A 25,798-nucleotide genomic window follows, 5' to 3' on the forward strand; every position below is an offset into this window, starting at 1 on the left:
GTTGCAAGTAGCTGTAAATGAAGGACCTCCACTTAGGCATGGAGATAAGATTGTGATACTACAGTGGTGATTAGCCAAATGTATTGCTACTGAAACTTGTAGCTTCAGTAGAGTTTGACAATGGTAAACCTGAAGCTAGTATGTAAAAGAAGGTATAAAGCAGAAGCAGAAATATACTTCTTTTCTGCTCATTAATTACTGGGAAGGAAAATCCTCTCTTTCTTCTCTCCCTTGTTCCTGAAAACTTCATTAGGGATCTTATCTGCTGCAGCCAATGACTTAGTGGTGGTTGGTGCCAAGGCCATTATTATAGATGTATATGTGGCCAACATTTCTGTATAAAGACAGATCATACAAGGGCCTACACTGCCGACTTAGCCAGCACCACCAAGCAAAAGATTCAGTGACAGAGAAACACAAAACTGGGCCTGCCAAGAAGAAACTGGGGTAACAAGATAGATACATCTTTAGTCCTTTAGTGGAAGATACTGGAAGAGAGGCTGGTCTTGTTGCTCCTGAGGGAACAGCCAGGATGGTACTTTGTAGATTCCTGAGAAGCCAAATATACCTGAAGCAGCTAAAGACTTTTCCTTCAGGCACAGTAAACCACAGAAATAGATCTCTTACCTTGGGCATAATCACCACACAGGAGTCCCTGTCGACTCTGGCCCTGTCCCTGTGTTTGCCTTAGGCAAGTGGGTCCTTAACTATAGTAACAGTACATTGGACTAAAAACTTGCATTCAGTCAATCATTATTTTCCATTTCAATTATTGCAACATTCTCTACTATGGACCCCCCCAAAATGCCCACATTTCCTCCTATCCAGTCAGTACATATTCTTATGTTAAATTAAGCTTCTTTTCTACTATTTTGGCTTTTTATTTTGGCTCTCTCTTTGAATCCTTCCATTGGTTCTCCCTCCACCAGCAAATCAAATTCAAACTTTTTGTCACTGTTATCAAAACCCCATATTACTCTCCTTCCTTCCTTTTCTGCTAATCTCTTGTCTCATGGCCCCCCTACTGCCTCTGATCTATTACTCAAATCAGATTTATCATTTTTAGGCATGTCTCTGCCTTCTTCCATGTTACCTCATGAATAGTTCATCTACATGTTCTCTACCAGCTCCACATTTTTTATTAATATTATGGCAATAATGAACAAACTGGACAATTAAAAAAACCCTAAAAATACTGTTTAAGAAACATTCAATTAATGGGATCAAAGGTGAAAGAATGAATCACTACAATGGCTCTCTTGAATGAGACAGTTACGCCACTGAACTGATTAATAAATTAACAATTAAATTAACAAATGAACCACAAGAGGATGAATTAGTTCCACAATCATTAAACCTGGCACTGAATCAATTAAGCATCGATTGGCATTACACCAGAAAGTCAGAGAAGTAGTTAAACATAAACAGTTAATTTAAAAATAGGTCAATGAGAACTGATTAATTATCAATTAGTTTAACAAGGTATCTGTGAGAGGGCAAGCCAATTCAGCAATGATAACCATGAAAATTAAACTAGTATGCAATTAACCAGTATCACCTTACTTTTTTTAATGAATTAATTTAATAAGCTTACACTTTCTGATTGTTTTCAAAAAGAACAACTAAGGGGTTTTCTGGTTCCAGTTCTAATCAAATACTATTTGATTAGGTTAGGCTTTGGAGCCTCACCTCCAAACCCAATATATATATATATAGAAATGCAAATCTAAATTCTCAATTTTATTTCTCCTAATCATCTAGGTTTTGATTTCTCTAGATGCGAATAGCCTTTCTCCTTTATTGACTGGCTATCATATAAGGGTATAAAAATACATTCATATAAAACTGTAACTCGTGCAAATCAGTACCAAAATTAAACATCATTTATCTTTAGCTTTTTGTTGACAACAGACACCCTAGATAGTTTCATAGTTTCATAGTTTCATAGTAGCTAGAGTCGGAAGGGACCTAGGTAGATCATCTAGTCCGACCCCCTGCCTTGGCAGGAAAGAGCACCGGGGTCAGATGACCCCGGCAAGGTGCTCATCTAACTTCCTTTTAAAAATCCCCAGGCTAGGAGCCTGCACCACTTCCCCTGGAAGCTGGTTCCAGGCCCTAGCCGCCCTGACTGTGAAGTAGCGCCTCCTAATATCTAATCTAAACTTACCCTCCGCCAGCTTGTGACCGTTATTCCTGGTCACTCCTGGCAGCACACGGGGGAACAGTGACTCCCCCAATACCTGCTGATCCCCCCTGACCAGTTTGTAGCAGGCCACAAGGTCCCCCCTTAACCTTCTCTTGTGGAGGCTAAACAGATTCAGGTCCCGTAGCCTCTCCTCATAAGGCCTGCCCTGCTGACCCTTGATCATACGAGTGGCCCTCCTCTGAACTCTTTCCATATCGTCCACGTCCCTCTTGAAGTGTGGCGCCCAGAACTGGACGCAGTACTCCAGCTGCGGCCTGACCAGTGCCGCATAGAGGGGGAGGATCACCTCCCTGGACCTGCTCGAGATGCATCTGTGGATGCATGACAGGGTACGGTTGGCCTTCTTGACTGCCTCCCCACACTGCCAGCCCATGTTCATCGTGGAGTCAATGACGACTCCAAGATCCTTTTCCGTCTCCGTGCTGGCAAGAGGGGAGTTCCCCAACCTGTAAGTGTGGTGCCGGTTCTTCCTCCCCATGTGCAACACCTTGCACTTATCAGTGTTAAACCCCATCCTATTCTCATCCGCCCACCGTTGCAACCTGTCAAGGTCAGCTTGTAGCCTATTGCACCCTTCTAGTGCACCCACACCCCCCCACATCTTAGTGTCATCAGCAAACTTGAACAGGGTGCTTTCTACCCCCTCATCCAAGTCACTGATGAAGATGTTGAACAGTGCGGGCCCGAGGACCGAGCCCTGCGGAACCCCACTGCCCACGTCCTTCCAGGTCGAGAAGAACCCATCCACCTAATCTAAACCTAATTTAGGGAAACACTTCAAGACATGCCATGAAAACCTCAAAATACTGTGGGTTCATGACAGACTTGAGGCATGCCTTTTGAAGTATTTAAGGAGCCTTAAGGAGTTTTGCTGGAAATCTAGAGGTAAGGGTTCAAAACTGATGACACACACTGAAAACTGCTCCCAATAACCCCAACTCTAAATTGTTACTGGGTCATTTGTCTGGAAAGTAGCCCAAATATTCAGACTCAGTGTTAACTGCAGAAACTGATGTGCTTCAAGCAGGCTAAGCCAATGGACTACCTAGGCTTGGGGAAACCTCAGACTTCTTTGTCTTTGGACTGTCACAAAACCTGGGGACCCTGACAATTTCTACTACCCACCACACTATACACACACAATATATTACCTAATCTAACACGAATGACTAACTAGGGCTTTAATAAAAAAAAGCTATACTTTCCAAAGGTCTACAGAAATTCACATCTGCCTGTTGCTTTATTTGGAACAAACTGACGTGGCAGAGGGCACCACACTATCTCTAAAAGCCTTGTTCTTAGAAGATTTGAGAACACAGAGAGCGAACAACATACTTTGAGCACTCTGTTAACACAGTTTTCACCATGTGGCCTACTTGGTGAATTCTATCAGTAAGAATATGCAACAGACACTTAAAATAACTGTTCACTATAAACACACACAATACAGGCCTTAGTGGTAGGCATGTACTGCATAGCACCATATATATTCTTTCATTTTAAAAGATGACACACAATTTTACAAATTTACAGAAAAATACAAGTGACGGAGGAATCACTTAATCTACCATTGAACATAGCTATCTCTGAAATTTAGCAAATAGTTAATTAACAGCAGATGGAATGTCAGTATTAGGGAACTTATACTGCTCCAGAATTAAGTTAAAAAGAATATAATTATTCAAAATTAAATTTGCCGAGAATATTGACTTAAGTATCTAACATGAAAAAGATAAAGGATGGATACACTAGAACACGTATACAAGAACATTTGTCACAGAAGAAACAGTCCTTGTCTGACATCACAGTTGACATGCTCAAAGGAAATTTACAAAAAACCTTTCAAAGAAAAGCTTGGGAACAAAAAATAATTAGCCTGTTGGACACAGAGAACCAGAGACTTAATTAACATCATAGTTGCTGGCCTTGGTTTTTGTCAGTAGGTGCTTGAAGATGTAAAAAATGGCACTTTAAACTCAGCACATTCCTGTGCCAAGTTCTGCACATGCCCAGAAGAGACAGTGTGTTACTTCAACCAGTTCTGTAGCATCTGTAAAGATTGGGTACTTTAGTGGGGCTTTTTTGGCACTTGTATCTTAGAGCTGATTGTATCAGTGTAACTGCTGGGCCATGAACAGGCGCTCTCGGGCAGCTTTCGCTCAAGTGATAGGTGTCAAGCACCTCACAGGTTCGTTATCTCGCCTGAGCCGATGTCTTTCGCCCGAGTCTTCAACCCCACGCTTGCCTGCCACAACCTGTTGGACCACAGTGTTCGGGGTTGTCCTTCGGGTGTGCTCATAGGCCCGTGGTTCACCCGGCAGTTACTCACGGGGATCCACCATCCCTGCACCCCGGCCTCATGCCTCCTATGGAGAGATGTCTGTCTAGCAGCTGCCTCCTTCGGGGGGGCGGTGGGGGAAGAGGCACACACGACTGCAGCCTCGTATTCCTAGGCCCGCCTAGCCATCACCCTTCCTTTGAGGGAAAACCTAAGGACAGGACCAAACCCTCTGGGACTCTGTCCCAGCCTCACTACCTGGGGACCCACTTCCCCTCCTGTACACCTGTAACCTAGAAAGAACCAAAAAAACCCACCTCAACAAAATCACTGGGCAACCTGCCCCTCTGGCTTCCCTTCTGCCCTCCCTAGGTCTCTAAGGGGATCGGGTAGTCTTTTCCTTCCCGTCGCCTCAGTGTCTGCTCTCCTGCCTGCTCAATGACCCAACTGGGTCTGGTGGCGATATCCGCCCCAACAGCAACCTCTCCGGGGTTCTCCCGGAGTCTTCTTCTCCCTGATAGGACTTCTTCAGCGCCCCATCATCCCCGTAGTCCCACCTGCAGTCCGCTTCGTCTCCCTGGCTCGCTCTGGCGATGTCCTAGGACGGCGTTCCGGACGCTCCCTCGCCATCCCGTGTGAGTTGTCATCGAGGGGCTCCACCTCATTCTGCCTGTACTTGCTTCAGTTGGCTCTGACCCTTGGGTCCCATGAGGAGTGACTTCTCTGCTGCTGGCATCACCAGCAGTTCTCCTCCCTGACCCTCTGCCACCTCTCCAGCGTGTGCCGCCATTTTTATTCTTGCCGGCCAGTGTTTAACACTGACATCACTGGCTGGCCGCAGCTGGATAAACAAGCGGCTGATGAGCCGTATGGGCTCTTCCTTCCGCCCCTCGTGCGCTGTGCTCTGAGCTGCCGGTGAGTATTCCTCATTACGTTGTTTCCCGGGACAATCAGCTTTAGCTGAAAGAGCCAAACAGCCCCACTGAAGTTCCTGATCTTTACAGATGCTGCAGAGCCGGGTTGAAGCGCTTTTTTTTTTTTTTGTCTCAGCCATGACCTGTACATTTTTTTTGGTGGGTGCTTGAGCCCCAGAGCACCCACAGAGTCAGTGCCTATGGTTAATGTAGACAATGATTTCCATTATAATCTACCTCATACCTGTTAATATCTGTACTTCATAGATGAGAACAGTCCTCCTGAATAGCTTTGATTCAGGAGGCCCTTGCCCTGATCAGCCAATTGAGGCACAGAGCTTGGGAAAGAGACCCCTCCCTAACTAAGCGGCAATTCCCCACCCAAGTAGGGACTCCCTGCTAGCTGCCCCACTGGTGGGACAGCTCCTGCCTGGGCCCTGGCTGTACGAGAAAGCCAGTCCCAGTGCTGCTCAGCTCCCAAATCCTGTGGGGAGCCAGGAGCCCTACAGCACTGGGGCGGCAGAGAGGGACCCAGTCCCCACGCCAATCAGCTCTTGGCTCCTGGGGGAGCCGGGAGCTGAGCAGCACTAGGACCAGGCCCCCTAGTGATGTGTCTGACTGGGAGCAAATTTCCTCTTGGTCAGCCTCTACAGAAGTCCGTTTAGTTTAGTACCTATATTTACAGGTACTAGCTGACTGTGAAAGAGCTGTAGGGGGGAGACTCTTTCTCAGACCCATGCCCCAATCCATAGATTAGGCATGGGGCTGGGAAGCAACTGCCCCAGAGGCAGGACAGCTTTCCCCACCCTCCAGAGACCAGGCCCTAACTCTCGTACCACTCTGCCAGCCCAAAAGCGCCTGGAGCTCCCCTTGGCTGCTGTAGGGAGTGCAGCATGGATGGAACAGCTCTGCACTGAACTGTTTCCCTCAGGAACAAATTTGCTGTCAACAGCAGCACATGTTCTTGTTCCCCTGTGCAGTAAGGTTTCTGGGTATTACTTGCACATGTAGACATGCCCACCGTGTTCAATAAAAGAATTGCCCACAAAAATCCTTGCTTCTTGCATTTTTCCTGTACCATAACTGCTATAACCTCATCCCAACCTGATCCCAACACTGGCATGATTTTTTTAAAATGGTTGTCAGAGGTCAGGATCTAGAATTCATCTTTCATTCAATCACATTAGTGTACATTAAATAGGAATACAAACATATAGGTATACATAAAATGCTGTAGCATTTTGAACCCAAATAAAATGATATTACTAGAAACAGATGACTGTTTTAAGAAGAAAACTATGAAATGCAATGTACTTTCCACCACTCAATTTTCATCCATGAAATATTTTTCATGTTACAGGTGACCCTGGCCATTCACAGGGGATACGTTACTGTGATCCCCGCAAGTGGAGAAATCCACGAATAGGGGTGTTTCACCACATTTACGGTGTCTGGGGGTGGGGCATGGCTCCAGCGGTGACAGCAGGAGCACAACAGCAGTGGTGGGAACCCGGTGACAGCAAGCGTGGAACTCCCAAGGATCTCTGGTAAGTGTTTAAAGTATATTTAAAATGCCAGTTTGGCATTCGCAAATATTTGAAACTGCAAATGCCGAACACACGAGGATTTCCTGTATTAGCATTTGCTTGCTCTTTACAAAATAGCTTTCTTAACTGTCTGCAGAAATTAGTATTAGCTAAAACTGGCAACTGATGAAAATCTGTTTGTGCACCTCTTAAAACATTTATTAAAATGGCACCACATAACCTGATGTAATTCTAAATTAACAGCCTTTTACTTTTAATGTAGGTCACTGCTTTGAATTTAACTAAAGTTGTTGGTATTCCAATATCATTTTTGTTTTCTCCCTTATATGATTAGAAGTTATTCATGGTGGTTCCTTTTTACTCCCTACTATCTATTCCCAGGCCCTGTGCCATAGCAGGAGAGATGCACCAGTTATTTCAAAGTCTTCTGAGTCCTAATAGCCTGTGCACCTGCAGCTCGCAGGTGCTCTTCACTTTTCAGGATCAAACACCAACTTCAGGACACTCAGCAGCAGGCTCCTCAGTATGAAAAATGTATTCTCATGGTCCTGAACAGAATGTGATAATGAAAGATGGACATTAAGACTATCCCACTGGGGAAAAAAGGTAAGTCATTAAAGGCTAATACTTGGGAGGTGGACACCAAAAGGTCAAGCAATGGCACCTAAGTCAGTTACTTCCCAAGGCACTGAAAGTCAAATGTGTTTGAGAAGCAACTTATTTTGCTTTCATCCAAATAAAAGAGCTTACTATAAACATACACAGGTGCCCCATATGTCTGATAAGCATCCAATGAAATAGACACTGGTTTCAGAAGGTGTCACTTGGTAAATGGGTTCTTGGTTTCACTACAAAAATGAATAACAAAAGAAAGCAGGGGAAAAGGGTAATAGTTTACAGAAAAAGTAGGGATCTTAAGGAACCCATTCTGAACTGGATTTAACGTTTAGTCTGTGCCAAGAATGCATTCACACTGTACTCTATGGACACATTCACAGCTAAAAGTAAGAGACTTATTGGAAAATAACTGTAAATATGAGAGAAATGAAAAAGATGCTACAAAATTAAGTTATTTGACATTACATAAAGTAATTCATAATGCAACATAGTACTGTTATTTTTACAAGCAAGCAAACGGGACTTTATTGAAATAGAGCTATATACAACTTTTTTTTTTCAAATTAAAGCATTAATTTTAAGTCTTCAAATAAATTCCAGTGATACAATTTTAAAATAGAATAGTATCAGCTGAAATGTCATGCAGAACAAATAAGAGGAACTGAAAAAAGTAATCACAGGTTTACTGCGGACCATGTGCTGTCTCTTTGTGCATGGTCTATACATTAAAACACACCAAAAGACCTTTCAGAACTTACCTCGGAAATCTAAATGGATGAAAACTACTGAATTAACTCCAACACTCTCCTCTCCTACAACAGGCAGTCTAACTTTTCGACCACTTTGAAGCTGGAGTGGAAGATATTTTAGGCCTGGCCAAATATCATTGGAAGAAAATCTGTTCACATGTTGGGCCATATTTTACATTCCACTCCCTTGCATTGCAATATAGACACAGCTAATTTTAATCTGTGACATACACAGTGAAGACTACAGTTAAAATTATTTAGGCAACAACTCTAACTCATTGCAACAAACTTACTGTGCCAGCTTAAGACATTATCCAATGAATATAATAAAAGGCCAAACTTGCTAGATATAGGAAACCAATTTCCCAGTAATTTTAATGAAAGTTAGGAATATTCCCAAATATGACAAATAAGGTCACAAAGATATTAAAATATTAGCTGTCCATTGTAACTATTGCCAAACTGGTCAAAAGATGTTTGTATTGTCTTCTGGATGTAATATAAAATTTTCTTGTGAAAAACTAATAGCAATCTGTTACATAAAATCCTAATTTTAATAAATGTTAACATTATTCTGCTTAAAAGTACTGTGTAATCCATAAATAATAGAATTACAACAGCAATAAAATAATTAAAATGTGATATGTTAGTATAATTATTTATAATCATCACCATATTAAACATAATTAACCTTACCATAAGGCTAATAGTTTTTCTTTACCCAGCAAACAGAAATACGTACATCCAAAACTTTGCTTTAAACAAAATAAGGGTAAAGGTTCAGGCACTAAAATATATATACTTAGAGATTAAAATGATGCTACTTAGAGAATACATGTTTCTATGGTGTAATTTTATCTCTAGATCTTAAAATGTAGAAACAAGGCTCCTAGCTTTTACTGCTTGTATTTGGCTGATTATGTAAATATTATCCTTATAAGACTCTATTTTCTTTGATACTTTAGATAAAATTCTGTGCTAGTAATCATCTATATTTTAAAAATACATTCAACCACGCAAATGAAAGATTTATAGAAAACTAAACCTTTATAAATATTTGCTATGTGAACCATTGCAATCATTAACTGTATGTTTAGACAATTTTATTTCTTAAAGTACTCTCCTTCTATTGGTCTAACTGTGCATTTTCACTGTGGTCTGCTTTAGCCGATGAAACTCCTATCAGATACCCAACAGCTGCAGATCATAAATTTAGGACTGACACAGCTCCAGCTAATCACTGGGTTATGAGACACTTACTTCCTTTTATGAGTTCTTTGCCTATTAATCTTTTATCAGCTTCTGTATGCACACACTGCAGAAGTTTGTTTCCGCACAGAAAACTAAATTAGCAATATATGACATAAACATACATATTTTTAAATCTAATATGTCTAAATAAACTCCTTAATTTACAAAAAATTTAAATGTATTGTTTTGTTTCCTTGCTATTAAGACTTTGCTTAATTGACAATCCTACCTGAATCTTAAATGAGAAAGAAGCCTCTAATTAACTTGATTCTTGTAAATAGCTCTGAAGGATTTGGCATATTCATTGAAACAGTAATAATTTGAGATTTGTGCCTAACAATTTCTTTCAAATATGGCTGCCAACACATTGTGAAAAAAACAAAAAAAAACCCCCAAACAAACAAGAAATACCACAGATTTTCTAAATGACCAACAGGATAAATATGTTCATTTTGCCTTGTGTCACAGGATCACGTAGGTGTCCTGTGTCTAGAAAAGGGTTAAGGACAGCTGCCAATCACCAGGGCAGCTCAGCTGCCGGTTGCTGGGGCAACCGTGTTGGTCAGGTGGCCAGAAGGAGGCAGGGCCAGGCCTTTATAAACAGCCCAGGCTGGAGCCTAGCTGGCAGTTCCCTTCTAGCAGTTGGAGGAGTAAGGGGTTCTGCAGCTCAGCTCAGCTCAGCTCAGCTCAGCTCAGCTCAGCTCAGCTCAGCTCAGCTCAGCTCAGCTCAGCTCAGCTCAGCTCAGCTCAGCTCAGCTCAGCTCTCATGGTGTGGGTGGAGAGAACCCTGACTAGGAGGCTTTACTGGAAAGCCAGGTGGGACCTGGACCTTATATTATAGCCAGAAGATTTATTGTTGTGTTGCAGCTGGTTGGCTCATGGCTTTTGTGTTCTCTGTTTGATATTGCTAATACTGGAGGACTGGGTGAGGCTGTAGGAGGTCTCATGGGAGCTCCCCAATAATTCAGGGGTTCCTGGTGTCCAGTAAGGGCACAGCAAGCAGTGCCAGGGTGGCACAGCGAATGCTGTAGTTGGCACAGTGAGTGAGTGCCGGAGAGGTGCAGCGTGTGGGGTGTAGAGACCCCAGCCTGTGAGGGCGGAGTTTTGCCCAGTGGGGTGAATGACCCTGAAAAGGGCTAGAGGGCCAGGCAGGGCTACGGGCCACCTGAGCCCCAAGCGCGGGAGGAGCGCGAGCTAGGCCCAAGAAGGTGGGTCTGGGGGCCAGGCAGGGTTATGGCTGCCTGAGCCCAAACTTGGGAAGCCCGAGAGGGCAAGGAGCACGGGCAGCATGGCATAGGCCTGAGAGAGGGTAAAGAGCGCGGGCAGCGGGGGTGTTGACCCCGGCCCTGTGGGGCAAGTCGGGGAGAAACCCTGGTAGGACAAGAGACCCAGACGGTGGTCCAGGGGGCCAGGCACAGCTACGGCCACCTGAGCCCCAACCGGATGTAAGACCAGGAAAGAGTCTCAGAGGGGCTCCACAGTGCTGGGAGCTTAAAGGGGCCAGGTAAGGCTTAGGCTGCCTAAGCCCCACCGGAACTCGATTGAAACCCCAGCAGGGGTACGGACAAGGAAGGATGCTGGAGAGGTCCCACAGCAGTGGGAACCTCAAAGGGCCAAAGGGGCCAGGTAAGGCTCAGGCGGCCTGAGCCTAACTGATATAGATTGTGGACGGGAACCCAAAGGGGCTAGGGTAAGGTGTGAGCCACTGGCCCAGCGGGGACAATACCATCAGTAAGCCCGATAGGGCTAATCAATAGTAAGGGACGCCGGACGCGTGACCAGCCGAGGGGCAAGGACCTAATAACGTCCAGGAAGAGCTGTGAGGCTTGGGACGTGCTGAAGGGGAGGTAGGAGGCACGCATTGCCCATAAGGCAGGGGTGCATTGGGGCACCCCACTTGGAGTGGAGGAATAGCATCAGCGGTGTCCAGGGTGATAAGAGGCAGCCTCCCATATTGAACCTCATAACATCAAAGACGTGGCGGGTGAGTAGAGGGTGCTGGATCACCTAATTGACACGGCAGGGGGCGCTAGCAAGATCACGGCCGCTCCTAGGCCCCACTCTGACACCTTGATATAGATCTTTCTGTGTTCTTTGTTTGGAGTCGTCCAAATTCTCAGTTTATGAAAGGAATCGCAGAGTACTGATGCTTGCAGTAGCAAGGGACTGAACTCAATGACTTGGCTGGTTCCTCCTTGTGCTCCTGTGTCTCTTCCTCACAAAAGTTCAGTTACATTGTTCTGGGTCTAGAACTGCATACCTTTATCTGCTCTGCTACCTATTTAAGATAACTTTTTTATTTTTGACTTTGGCTAAGAGAATGAATAAATACCTCAATTAATATCCTCAGAAATGTTCAGAAAATGGGACTGGAGCAGTCTGAGTTTTAGTGAGTTTAGAATCACCTGAAGGTAGCTGACCTGTTTGAATGCAAGGGAAAAGATGGCATTTAAAAAGTATGGGTAGAGAGAATTTTATGGATTATACCCTTAGGGTAACTTTACATCAGAACTGGTGGTGCTCCATATACGGAACAGTAAAGTTATAGAATTAACACAAACAAACAGAACTGGGCTTAAAAGTCTTCTTTCTCCCCCCCCCCCCCCGCAAGACTTCATTTCAATGTAGCTATTTATGGGAAAGGAGAAAAGTTTAGTCTACAGCTGGATCTAGAGAGAGAGAAAATCAGAGGCATAACTAGCCTTTAGTGTCCAGGGCACGAGAGCTGGAGATGTGCTGAGCACTGGAGAGTGGTGGGGGGTGAGATGGGGCAGGGCACTCTGGAGCCCTTCTAATTAGCACTTGGGGCTGGTGCCCTGCTCAGCCACCCCAACCTACACATTAGGTAAAATATATGTTTTTAAAAAAAAAAAAAGAGAGAGAGAGCGTAAGTTACTCAATATCAAATTTCAAAAGCAGATGTAATTTTTTTTACTGTAATCTATAGCAGCTTTCAGCAGAGTTTTCCCAAAAGGCTTTACCTTGTAAGTTGCTTTTCTGTCAGTACCCCTCCACAGAAGTACATGCAGCAGCAGGGAGTCAGTCCCTATCTCTAGCCCCCTGGATGAGCTGCCCATGGATCTGAACTACTCCCTCAGTCAGGCCCCACAGCTGCACATTCCTGCCCTGGGCACTGCCTTGGCTGGGCAGCACCCCCAGCCCTAGTCACCAATCCTGCCCCACTCCTGCTCTCACTATGGCCACATAAACCTGCCCCCGCAACAATAGACTTACCTGCAGACAGCTGCGGGAGCTGTTCTCCACCACCTGGCTTTATTGCTGGTGACCAGCATGTGTGCATGTGCGCACATACACATGGCACCCTGTGTCCCGCTCCCCACACCCCAAGCAGCCCCTTGAAGGGTGGAACTCTGCAGGCCTACAACGGGGAAACAAGTGGTTTCCTGGGTTTTTCTCCTTTAAAGGACAAAACCCATGTTTTTTCACAGCAAACAGAAAATTCGGATCCCTGATCATTAAGGAGCTGAGAAAGTCAATCAGCTTAAATAGTAATGCGCTAGCTGCTGCACTGTGGAGCTGGAATCCAAAGCAGGATGCCTGCATTTCAGGCAGAGAATCGGTTTCCCTGCTTTAATGCACCATCCCAATATTGGGGGCTAATTCTGGGGGAAAGGTAATGTATGCAAGAAACTACAGTGATGAATATGTGGACTATGTGATGTGGATGGTGGCATTTCACCAGGCTCAAAAGAGGACAAATTCATTTAGGATGGGTCCATCAGTGGGTATTAAACACAATGATAGGCCTGCAGCCTCCAGATCAGGACTTTTGAGGCTTCTAAATGCTGTAAGCTGTAAAGAAAGAAGGGCATAGGTTATTAGAATTCTTGGTACTCAAAGGTCCTCATCAATCTGGATGTCCAACCAGACGGGCTCATTCAATTTCAGTTCTATAGGGGTAACGATCTAATTTAGTTAATGCTTTGACTAATGGAAAAGACAGATTGTAAATTGACAAGGAACAGGACATCAAAAATCTTTTTTTAAATCATCAGGTGTCATGCCCCTCCAGATTTGTGTATGGGGCAGGGAGGATGTAAGCTGCCTACTGTGGGTCTCAGGGCTCCTTGCCTTGCTGCCCTCCCCATGGGCCTGTGCAGCTAAGTGGGCATGGTGCAGCATGGGAGGACAGAGCAGGACAGGGAGGCTCAGCGCTGCTGCCACTGCCACCACAGCCAGGACCCCTATGCCAGCCACACCATCATGGTGAGGTGCCCCCTGAATGTCAGCAGCGGTGGGGGTAGTGTTGCAAAATTGTGCCCCCTTGATGCTGCTCGACCTGCAGGGGGTGCTTCACATTGGCAGCATAGCTGGCAGAGGGCTCTGGCAGTGGTGGCAGCAGCGGCACAGTCTCTCTGTCCCACACCAAACTGACCAGCTGGAGGCAGCTTTCCTTCCTGCCCACTCTGCTCCTGGCTGCCTGAGTGCTGTGCTGCAGCTGTGCACAGCAGAAGCATTTACTGGCCAAATTATTGGCCCCATTGGGCTGATATCCTATACAGCAATTTTTTTAATATTGGTACTGATTTGATATTGGACTGATGTATCGGTGCACCTGTAAAATATATATTTCATTTTAATTGTGGAAATGCACGGATTTTGTAAGTGTTAGTCACAACATTTGGGATTTTTAAACTGAGAAAACCAGGATTCCTGCTAATGACTCATTGTTCTTTGCTCTGAAGGTGTTAAGTATCACTTCTCTTTTTAATAGTCTTGATTAGGGCTGTGTGAAACAGCACCATTTTTTAAAATTCTATTTTGCTGTTTCAAAGGGACAAGTTTCAATTTTACATTTGCTTTTGTTTCAAAGCACTACTCAGTTTCATTTTGTCAAAACGGTTTCGCTGTTTTGACCCATTTCGACATTTCGCCCATATGCTATAATGGAGAATCATGAAAATGCCTATAACTATGTCATTTGGGATGGTAGCCCCTTCCAAGGGCATGAAGCCTACCAAGTTTCAAGGAGATAGGTGCAGGGGTTTCTTGAAAACTGCACTGCAAACTGCTGACAAGCAAAACTCATATCACTTGCCGGCAGCAGCAGCATGCTGTTATCCAGTGCGCCTGCCCCCCCCCCCCCCGGGAGGGTGGCAGGGCTGTGCCAGAATCCTCCAAGACTCCTCCCAGGGGGCATGGGCCCCTAGATTAGCCCACAGGATGACAGCAGGCTGCTGCTGCTGGCTAGGCCAGTGGCAGCACCAGTCTTCCCGGTGCTCAGCACAGGCTGCACCGAATGCCGGTCCCAGCTGGCAGCAGCAGCTTGGTGTCATCCCTCACACAACTGGAGGCCTGCACCCCCTGGAAGGAGTCTGGCACAGGCCCGCAGCCTTCCTGGGCGGTGTGGGCCCGATCTGCCCGTGGGATGACAGCAGGCCGCCGCCGCCTGGGACTGACACTGGGCACAGCCTGTGCCGAGTGCCAGAAAGCCGGGTGCTGCTGCTGGCCCAAGCAGGCAGGGGAAGCTTGCTGTCACCCATGTGCAGATCCGGGGGCCCATGCTGCAACAAGCCAGGCTTCAAAACTCAAAATGTTTTGAAACTTTCAAAACATTTCAAGAGCCCTCATTTTGTTTTGAAGCTGTTTAAAAGCCTTTTGTTTTGTTCTGATTTCACTGTTTTGAGCTTGAAATGTGTTGAAACAGCTTCAAAACTAAACACCCATCAAAATTTCGCATAGCCCTAGTCTTGATGTGTCACTAATAAAGCTTACTTTCCTTAGGGCAATTCTACTGTCTGACAGCTGTTCCTTATCTCTCTACTGCTATTTCACAGGCATGGAGACTCTTCTGCTCTTCTCAGAATCATAGATCCACTTGTGGAGAGCAGTGTAAAGGAGCAGCTTGGGTTTCAGCTTTAGTTAAGCAGGAAAGGGAAGGTAGGTCAGCTAAAAAATAGGTTTTGTCCATGTTCTATGCCACCATAACTTTGGAAAAATGTTTTTCTTTATACGGCCTTTTAAAACAAAATGAGTATGAGGGTGTGATGTAGGCCTGTGCGAAGTGGCTAGTATTCACTTTGGGTTTGGACTCGGCTGATTTGAGGGACAGCGATTCAATTTGGTGATTTCAAATCACTGACCTGAATGGATTCAATCAAATCTGATTGAGATTCAGCGGCTGCCAAATTGGCCAAATCTCCAAATCGCACAGACCCCATCCCTTGCTTGTTTTCCCAGCCCCATCAATGGCTGCCCCACCCAGCCCCAGTTCCCAGAGCTTTGAGGAAAAAATAAGCCCCTGTTGATCAGCTGCTCACCTGCTGGGGGGTGATCCCTGCTGCCCCCCACTGTTCTACACTGCATGGGGGGGGGTCTGCCACGAGCCCCCTGAGTTCCCCCACTGTCACAGCCCCCCCCCCCCATGGCTGCCCTGCCCAGCCCAGCCCAGCTCCTGGACCTTTAAAAACAAAAATAACAGAAAAAACCCGACCTCACCAGTTCCTCACAAGTCAGAGGTGTCCACACAGAGTGCCTCACCATTCCAGGTGGAATGGTCACTTTTTTTCAAGTATTCAAGTGATGTGGCCCTAACACCAGGGAGTGGTATTAACGCTAAACTTCATGTGACATTTTTGTGTTTATTTACTCAATTTTACAAGATTCTTCTGTAGTTCTTCAGCCCTCTGTAAACTTGGCCACCTCACTATATGAAAAGCACAGGCCCTCACACAGTTCTGCAGGGATATCTTCACTTACTTCCCTTTGTGAGAACTATTTATACCCAACTTAGCTTTCTTTCGGAATCACAGAATCATTGAAAAGTATGGCTGGAAGGAACTGCAAGAGGTCACCTAGTTCTACCCCCTGATTAAAGGAAGAGAGCATGCTTGACTAAACCATTCTAGTCAAGTGTCAGCCTAACCTGCTCTAAAACTTCCTAGGATGGTGATATCAGGTAGCCTGTTCCAATGCTTAGCTACCCTCATAGTGAGAAACTTCTTTAGCTAATTACTGTCCTGTGAATGCTTCTAATGCCAAGACAAAAGTGACACTAATTATATCACTCCTTTGAGCACTACTGCTTTAAAAAAGTTATAGAACAGGGGTCAGCATCCTTTCGCTAGTGTGGGCCAGAGCTTATGACCCAGCCATTACTGCAGACTGGAAGTTTCTGTCCCTGCCTGACTCTGAGCAACTGGTTGCTAAATTCCCAGCCCCTCTGCAGCAAGGATAAACTAGATACTGGGGAGAAGTTGACTCCACAGCTGAAGAAAACACTACAAAGCAGAGGGGTGGCATGGGACAGTGAAGAGCAAGTGATCCCTTATGCCAAATCAGACCTCCGCATATCTGGCTAGACCCATTCATTTGCCAGAATGGGCCTGAAGGCCATAGGTTGCCCACCCCCGTATAGAATCTTTGTTAAAAATGCTACCTTGAAGATCCTCTTCTACAAGTTGGATATCCCAGACCACCTTTATTCTGAGTATTCCCTCTAAAGATGCAGGATATTTTCTTTTCATAATCAAGTATGAATTTTATCCAGAACAAATCTATTCAACTACTGAACCACTTTGACTGATGTATCAATCAATTAGTCTACGCAGATAAACCAAGGCACTGAATAAAATGGAAGTTCTGATTTAAAATGGGTACTATAACAAAGATTTTTGTTGTTGTTGTTGTTTTTTGGTTTAGCTGACTGTAGTTTAAGGTTAAGAGTAAGATATTATAGTGACAATATTCTTGACCTCTGGTAAAATTGCACATACCTTTTAAAAAGTGAAATTCACATGTAAATATGTATCCAAGTCAACTGGTACAAGGGGGGGCGGGAAAAAAAAAGGGCAATTACAACAAAGATTAATTTGACATTGTCTGCTCAATATAAAAATTTAATTTTGGAAACGAGTCACTTAAAGTCCTGTTCTAGGCTTGCCCATCCTGCTCTATGAAACTCGGAAGAGAACATACACATTGATCAAATGTTTTCAATTTGATTTTCCCAGCCAGCCATCAGTGATTTACAATTAATATGGGGCAGACTCCCATTAGGTTGCAAAGCCATTCTGTTTTTCCTGCTTTCTGACTTCTTATTTGTCCATATCAATTTCCTGTACACCTGGATATATAGTGGAGATAAAGTTAATGTAACAGAGCCAGAAGGCTCCTGTTACTTGAGGAGGAAAGAGAAGTAGGAGGAGATAATTGTAAGTTTAATAGCCAGCCAGGGAGAAAAGCGGAGTCCAGGAGGGCATATTGCAGAGCTAATTACATAGTCCAGCACAGTGAGGTCTGAGAAGAGAGAGAAGACACGATAGTGGCTACACCGCAGCAGTAAACTACCCTAAGGTGAAGCCAGTAAGCCTAATTAGAAAGTAACTGTGGGTAGCTGGGAAGGTCATCTGACTGGAAAGGGGCAAGACATGGGAGATGAGCCAGGACAGGCAGGCAGGCCCTGGAGGCCACTGGGGAAAGAGCTCTAGAGACGGAGGGTGTCAATTGCTGGGTGACTGACTCGGATTCTGCTTGGCCGATGATGTTACATAAAAGCTGAGGACTGGCAGGATACTAAAACCTAGATGACTAGGGGTTGGCATACTGCCTGTCGGCTAAGAGTTCAGTTATGGCCAGGGGCCCTATGGTTTTAGTTTGAGGGTTTTTTTTAAACTGGTGGCTTGGGTTTCATAGATTAAAAGGGGCTGGTAAAAACCTTGCAAGATCATCGGGTGGTCCAGCTCCCCTGCACTAGGCATGAAAGACAATTAGGGTCAGGTGACCCCAGCAAAGTGACCATCCAGTCTCCTCTTGAAGATTTCCAGGTTAGGTGATTGCACCACCTCTGGAGGGAGCTTATTCCACAGTCTGGACACCTTAAGTGTGTTAAGCCTGAAATGGTCTTCCAGGAGTGTGTGGCCATTACTCCTAGTTTTCCCCAATGGTGCCCTGGTGAGCAGTTGTTTGCTGAGCCCTTGAAGTATTCCCCTGATATAGCAATAAGCTGCTGCCAAGTCCCCTCCAAGCCTTCTCTTTTTTAAGGCTGAGGGACTTGGGCCTCCTCATATGAATTGTCTTGCAAGTCTCTGATCATACAGGTGACTCTTTTCTGGACTCTCTCTCAAGCTTTTCCATGTCCTTGTTGGAATGCAGTACTCCAACTGCAGTCTCACCCATGCCGAGTAAAGCAGAAGAACTGCATCCTTGGTTTTGCTTGAGATGCATCGGTTGATGCATGCCAGAGTATTGTTTGCTCTGCTGGTTACAGCATTGCACTGACAGCTCATGTCCATACTATGGTTTATTATTACCCCAAGGTCCCTTTCAGTCATAGTGCTAGTCAGTATGGTGCCAACAAAGCCTGTAAGTATGTTGGGGACTGTTCATCCCCAGATGAAGTTCAACATGGAGAAGTATAAAGTACTCCATCTGGTTCCGATCTGCTCAACTTGCCAGCCTGTTTTAGGTCTGCTTGTATTTGCAAGCTATTTTCAAGAGCGATTATGCTTCCCCATAACTTGGTGTCATGTGTGAAGTTGGCCAGTGAGCTCATCACCCCCCCACATCCAAATCATTGATAAAGAGGTTGAAAAGCACTGGACCAACCATGAACCCCTGATGGACATTGTAGGCGTGTGCCTGCCTTACTTGCTATTTCCCCTCGGGGCTCTCCTGCCATGACTTTCAAGATGGGAAAACATGATTAGATATTAATCCCTGAGGGGGATGAAGCACCAGAGATCACCCAGGAGTTGGTTAACAAGGTATGGAGTTCTATTGTGCGTTGACTACAGATGTTAATCACCACCCTTAATTGTCTCATTAACAAGGAAGCAGTGATGCTGCCACCCTGCTGAGCAGCATCTTCCCTGCTCTCCTCCTCGATTACCATGTCTTTGCTGCCGTTTACCCCACTGGGGTTACTTGGCTCCAGGGCTCCCCTGGGGCAGGTTTCCCTGGCCCCCCGTGAGTCCTGTCAATCCCATTGTCCACTCCACATCAGGTAAGTATCCCTTAGTTCACCCCATCTCCACGGATCCAGCGTTCCTTCACTGAGAGGCTTAATTTGCTGTTAGCCACTTCCTGCGGCTATTTCCTCTTCTCCGATGCCCTGAGGGCAGAGTACTGGTTCTCCTGTCCTGCCTTTGAAGCTTGGTGGTGTCCCTAATTATCTTTATCTTTACCTGGTGAGCTAAACCCTCCACTGCTGTGTTCCTGGCCCCTCTGGCTACCCAGGGCCTGGGTCTGCTTAGTAACAGGGCTTTGGCTTGAGCTCCTGTTAGACACCACTGGCCATTTCTCATCAGAATGACACATCCATTCATTAAAACTCTCTAGGTCCTACCCCATAGCCAGCTTCCTACCCACCTAACTGTCAAGCAGTTAACCCCACAATCCTCCAATTTACCCATGAGATCATCATGGGATACCAGATCAAAGGCCTTTTGGAAGGTTAGGTGTATGATGTCAACCTCCTCTCTTAACTTGCCACCTGCATTTCTGGTCATAGAAGGAGATGAGATTGGTAAAACAAGACCTGCCTTCAACAAAGCCATGCTGGCTCTTTTGCAGAAGGTAGGATTCTGAACGTATATCAAACACAAACTCCTTGATGAATTTTTCCAGGATTTTCCCTGGGATAGAAATTAGGTTAATTGGCCTATAGTTTGTGAATACAGGAAAGGTTTAGAGGTCCCAGCTGTGCCTGCAGGGCATGTAAGGCGAATAGTGAGAACAGTGGAGAAAGGCCCAATGCCCAATGTCTGAATAGGGCAAGAACCAGGGCCAGGGACCTGAAGTCCATGAAAAGCTAGAACTGGGGCTGGGGGTTTGTAGCCTGAGAAGGGCAAGAATGAGGGCCCAAAGTCCAAGAGGGGCATTAGTCAGAGTCTGAGAAGGATAATACAGTAAAAGTATCCTGGGAATGGGGGATGTTGGATAACAAAATATGTTGGTTAATTGAGCGACCTGAACAGGCATCAGTTAATTGAAATATGCTGGTTAATTGAGTGTCATTTTCTGCTATGTCCAGGGCATCGCCGCTCCTCCTGCAGCATTGCTTACCCTCCCGTGGGCCCTGCAGGACAGGGGGGGCAGGCCCCATGAAGCCTGCTATGCCCTGAGCCATGGGGCTCAGCAGCACAGGCTGCTTTTCCTTGGGCTGTAGGGGTTTGGAAAAACCCAAAGTGCCATGGTGGGCACTTCCAGTTTCACTTTACCTTACAAGCTGGCATGCCGGTTAATAGAACATGCCAACTTGTAAGGTACCAGATAACGGAGCTTTTACTGTACCAGGACTGGAACCCCAGGACTGACGCAAAATGCAGGCTAAAAATCACCAGAAATCTTCTAGTGTTGTCAGAGGAACTACCTGTTTAAAAAAAATAGCACTATATTGTACAAAGAGGAGGAAGATAATTGTCATTTAAAAGAGTGACTGGCATTGTTCTAGTTCTCATGGTGGACTTCAATCACTCTGACATCTCCTGGGAGGGTAATACAGCAGTGCACAGGCAATCCAGGACATTTTTGGAGAGTGTTGGGGATGCCTCCCTGGTGGATGTGCTGGAGTGGACAGCAAGAGGCCATGCTCTTCTTAACCTGTTGCTCACAAACAGGGAAGAATTGGTGCGGAATGTAGTAGTGGATGGCAGCTTGGGCAGCAGTGACCACAAGATGATTGACTTCAGGATCCTGAGGAAAGGAAAAATGGGGAAGCAGCAGAGTAAGGACCCTGGAAAAGCAGACTTTGGCTTCCCAGGGGATTCTGACCAAGTCAGTCTGAGCTGGCTGTACTTGAAAGAAATCCTATGGAGATTGCAGGAACTAACCATCCTCATGTACAGGAAAACTAGCACGTATGGCAGAAGATCACATTGGCTTAGCAGGGAACTCTTCAATAAACTTAGTCACAAAAAGGAAGCTTATAAGAAGTAGAAACTTGGACAAATAAATCAGGAGGAGTACAAAAGCTTTGCTAGAACATGGGGGGGAATGAAGTCAGGAAGGCCAAAGTGCAACTGGAGTTGCAGCTAGCAAGGGACGTGAAAGGAAACAAAAAGGGTTTCTACAAGTATGTCGGTAGCAAGAGGAGGATCAGGGAAAGTGTGGGTTCATTACTGAATGGAGGAGGCATGCATAAAAGGCTGAAATGCTCAATGCCTTCTTCACAGACAAGGTCAGTTCCAAGACTGCTGTACCAGGCAGCACAGTTTGGGGAGAAATTGGGCAGCCACAGTGGTGAAACAACAGGTTAAGGACTATTTAGAAAAGCTGGACATATACAAATCCATGAGGCTGGCTGGGATGCACCCAAGGGTGCTGAGGGAGTTGGCTTAACTGAAAATTCGTGGTGATCAGGAGAGGTTCCGGATGACTGGAAGAGGGCAAACATAGTGTCCATATTTAAGAAAGGAAAAAAGTAGGATCCAGAGAACGACCAGTCAGACTCAACAACTTCATCAACAACCTGGAAGATGGCATAAAGTGCATGCTTAGCAAGTCCGAAGATGACACCAAGCTGGAGGGGAGTAGTAGATATGCTGTATGGTAAAGCTAGGATTCGGAGTGACCTAGATGAACTGGAGCAAAAGAAACCTCATGAGTTTCAACAAAGACAAGTGCAAAGTTCTGGAATGAAATAATCCCATGCATGAGTACAGGCTGGAGGCTGACTGGCTGGGCAGCAGCTCTGCAGAAAAGGACCTGGGGGTTACAGTGGACCATAAGCTCAATATGAGCCAAGAGTTGCAAAAAGGCTAATGGCATACTGGGCTGCATCGGCAGGAGTGTTGCCAGCAGGTCAAGATAAGTGATTATTCCCCTGTATTTAGCATTGGTGAGGTCACATCTAGAGTACTATATTCAGTTTTGGGCCCCCCACTACAGAAAGGATGTGGACAAATTGGAAAGAATTCAGCAGAGGGCAACAAAAATGGTGAGGGGACTGCGGGACATGATTTATGAGAAAAGACTGAGGGAACTGGTCTTATTTAGCCTAGAGAAAAGGAGACTGAAAGGGGATTTAATAGCAGTCTTCAACTACCTGAAGGGGGAGTTCAAAAGAGGATGGAGCTAGACTGTTTTCAGTGGTGGTAGATGACAGAACAAGGAGTCATGGTTTCAAGTTGCAGCAGGGGAAGCTGAGATGAGCTATTAGGAAGTATGTTCTTACTAGGAAGGTAGTAAAACACTACAACAGATTATCCAGAGAAGTTATGGAATCCCCATCACTAGAGGTTTTTAAGACTTGGCTAGACAATGCTTTGGCCTGGATGATCTAGATGGAAATGGTCTTGCCTTGAGCAGGGGGTTGGACTAGATGATCTCCTGAGGTTCCTTCCAACCCTAATTTTCTATGAAAATTGTAAACTTAGCACTCCTGTTTTTCAAGTCTCAATATAAAAGCAAACGGGCATTCAGAAGAACTGAAAGAAAGACAACCAGATCAAAACTGACAAAAGGACACTCCTATTTATACATAGCACATTACTAACCTGTGGAAATCACTGTCACAATATCGAGAACAGTATATTTTTAGGTTACAAAAATAGTTAAATGAATACTAATAAATACTATTAAGCATTAGATAAAACTTTAAAAAATATAAACTCCACATTTTTGGAGAAGAACCATCCATTAATTAATGATTATTAAATAAAACCAAAATGAGTAGGTTTATACAATAACTGTACATTGAAAAAGACTTCTGAAGCACTTGATACTGGCCAGTCAGAGAAAGTAGTCTAATCCAGCAATTCTTATGTTTTTATGGTTGACAAGAAGGGAGCAGCAGTCCATTTTCAGATGGATGTAGACCTTGCTCTCCCTCACCAATCAGAAAAAGACAGTCTGCTATGTAGGATAAAAAAGGTCCAAATGATATTGTGCCCCCAAATTCTAAATAGAACAAGCCTTCTAGTAGCTGTAACAGAGACAAAAAACCCCCCTACTTTTGATACACAAAGTTAAAAAGAAATGGTAGGAAAATTTGGAAGGAGTTTTTTTAAGGATGTTAAGGTGTTTATTTTGGCTTCTGATCCAATCATCTTGGATAAACACAGCTTTAGCAGTGAAAATTTATGATACAAATACAAAAAAGCTCTAAAAGAGGCTTATTATTTTTTCAATTAAGTTCAATGCACTTTAAATTGACTTTTGTGTACCACAGTGCCCTCTACTGGGTTCACTTACTCAAGAATAGGGGAAAGGAGTTGTTCATCAAGGGTAAGCTACACACTTCCTTTTTTTTTTTGTTTTTTTGTTTCACTCCAGTTGTTCTCCACCTCTGGCCCACAGGCATAACTCAGCCTATGGGAATGCCCATAGCTCTGCAAATTTGGAGGAAGGGGAGTAGTAGCAGTAGTGACTTCCAGAGCTGTGGCAATTAATGCTGGCACCACTCCCTCACTACCAAATTTCTAGACATATATGAGGAGCTCTGTGGGCCAGATGATTCAGCAAAGTCAGTCTGTGGCTGGATCCAGCATGTGGGGCTGGAATACACCTAGATGTGATGCTTGGAGCTACTCCATGGCCAAATCCAATATACAGAGTCAGGCTGGGCATGGGATTGCTCCAAGGCCAAATCAAAGTCACAGACTGATCTCATGTGGAAATCCCATGTTGGATCTACCCTGTGAATTGGCCCTTGTCCCTTGCCCCTCCTCTGGCCCTAGGGCCTGGTTGTGTACAATCGTCTTACATTGCTGATGGCACACAAAAGTAGCTAACTTAATACAGAATCATAAACAAATAGAAAATTAGGGTTGGAAAGGACCTCAAGAGGTTATCTAGTCTAACCTCCTGCTCAAGGCAGAACCATTCCCAACTAGATCATTCTACCCTGGGCTTCTGGGGGCCTTAAAAACCTCCAAGAGGTCCACCACCTCTCTAGGTAACCTGTTCCAGTGCTTCACCACCCTCCTAGTGAGAGAGATTTTCCTAGTATCCAAACTAAACCTCACTTGCTGCAACTTGAGACCATTGGTCCTTGTTCAGTCATCTGCCACCACTGAGAACTGTCTAGTGCCATCCTGTTTGGAACGACCCTTCAGGTAGTTAAAGGGTGCTATCAAATCCCCTCAGTTTTTTCTTTTCCAAATTAAATAAACCCAGTTCCCTCAGCCTCTCCTCACAAGTCATGTGCCTCAGCCCTCAAACTTTTTTTGTAGCGCTCTGCTGGACTCTCTTTCAACATGTCCACATCCTTTCTAAAGCAAAGGGCCTTAAACTGGACACAGTACTCCATATGTGGCATCATCAGTGAGAGGAATAATTACTTTCCTCAATCTGCTGGCAAAACTCTTACTACTGCAGCCTTAGCCTTCTTGGCAACAAGGGCACACTGCTGCCTCATATCCAGCTTATTGTCCACTGTAACCCTCACATTGTTTTCTGCAGAGCTGCTGTTTAGCCAGTCAGCCCCCAGCCTGTACTAGTGCATGGGGTTGTTCCTGTCCAGGACTTTGCGCTTGTCCTTGTTGAAACTCATGAGGTTGTTTTTTTTGGCCCAGTTCTCCAATTTGTCTAGGTCACTCTGAACCCTAGCTATACCCTCCAACATAGCTACTACTCCCCCCAGCTTGGTGTCATCTGCAGACTGTAGCAGAGCATGGGAGTGCTCCATCCAAACCACAGGACTTTGCACTTGTCTTTGTTGCAGATCATGAGATTTTTTTTGGCCCAGTCCTCCAATTTGTTTAGTTCACTCAGAATCCTAGCCCTACCATCCAATGCATCTCCTACACCCCCCAGCTTGGTGTCATCTAGGGGTGGGCAATTATTTCGGGCAGAGGGCCACATGGGTAGCCATACTGCTTGACAGGTGCCATGCCCTGGTGCTCCTCATTTGGTATTCTTCCTGCACATTGGGATGGTTTGTCCTGCACCCTCAGTACAGTCTCTTTAAAATAAAACCAAAACACAATATAAAGTAATTGTGATTCTTTGTAATATTTTATGTGCTTTCAGTTTTTGGTGTGCGCATACCTGACATGGATTAAATCAAATTCTTATGTCAACAGCATCCACTTGATCCTTGCCTAAACCTTAGACATTCTCATAGATAACTCATCTTAGACTATCTCATTAACAGTAAGATGTATAATGATTCTTTCTTCTTCCAGTGACTGTTTGCAAAAATTTCACTCTTGAGGATTTATAAGCATTGTCAATTTGCTTGGAGGGGGATAATAGGACTTCTAATTAAACAATGATGGTATGACATTCCTACCAAAAGGTCACTGGATTATGAAAACTCTGCCAAAGGATAA

General features: G+C 45.0%; 1 protein-coding gene across 5 annotated transcripts in view; it reads right to left on the bottom strand.

Annotated features, from left to right (window-relative positions):
• Window positions 1–25,798, bottom strand: part of SGCG (sarcoglycan gamma) — a 289,481-nt gene that overhangs the window by 209,803 nt on the left and 53,880 nt on the right. Inside the window, exon 1 of one of the 5 annotated variants that reach the window (XM_090028898.1) lies at window positions 8,322–8,417. The exons of 3 other annotated variants lie outside the window; for them this stretch is intronic. The gene's annotated coding sequence lies outside the window, so the exon portion shown is untranslated. Of the gene's footprint in view, window positions 1–8,321; window positions 8,418–25,798 lie in introns of those variants that run through there. One more of the 5 variants, XM_090028928.1, reaches the window with a different exon arrangement.

The sequence above is a fragment of the Crocodylus siamensis genome, chromosome 1 (genome assembly GCF_052110815.1).
Source record: "Crocodylus siamensis isolate JL-2025a chromosome 1, ASM5211081v1, whole genome shotgun sequence".
Taxonomy (NCBI): domain Eukaryota; kingdom Metazoa; phylum Chordata; order Crocodylia; family Crocodylidae; genus Crocodylus; species Crocodylus siamensis.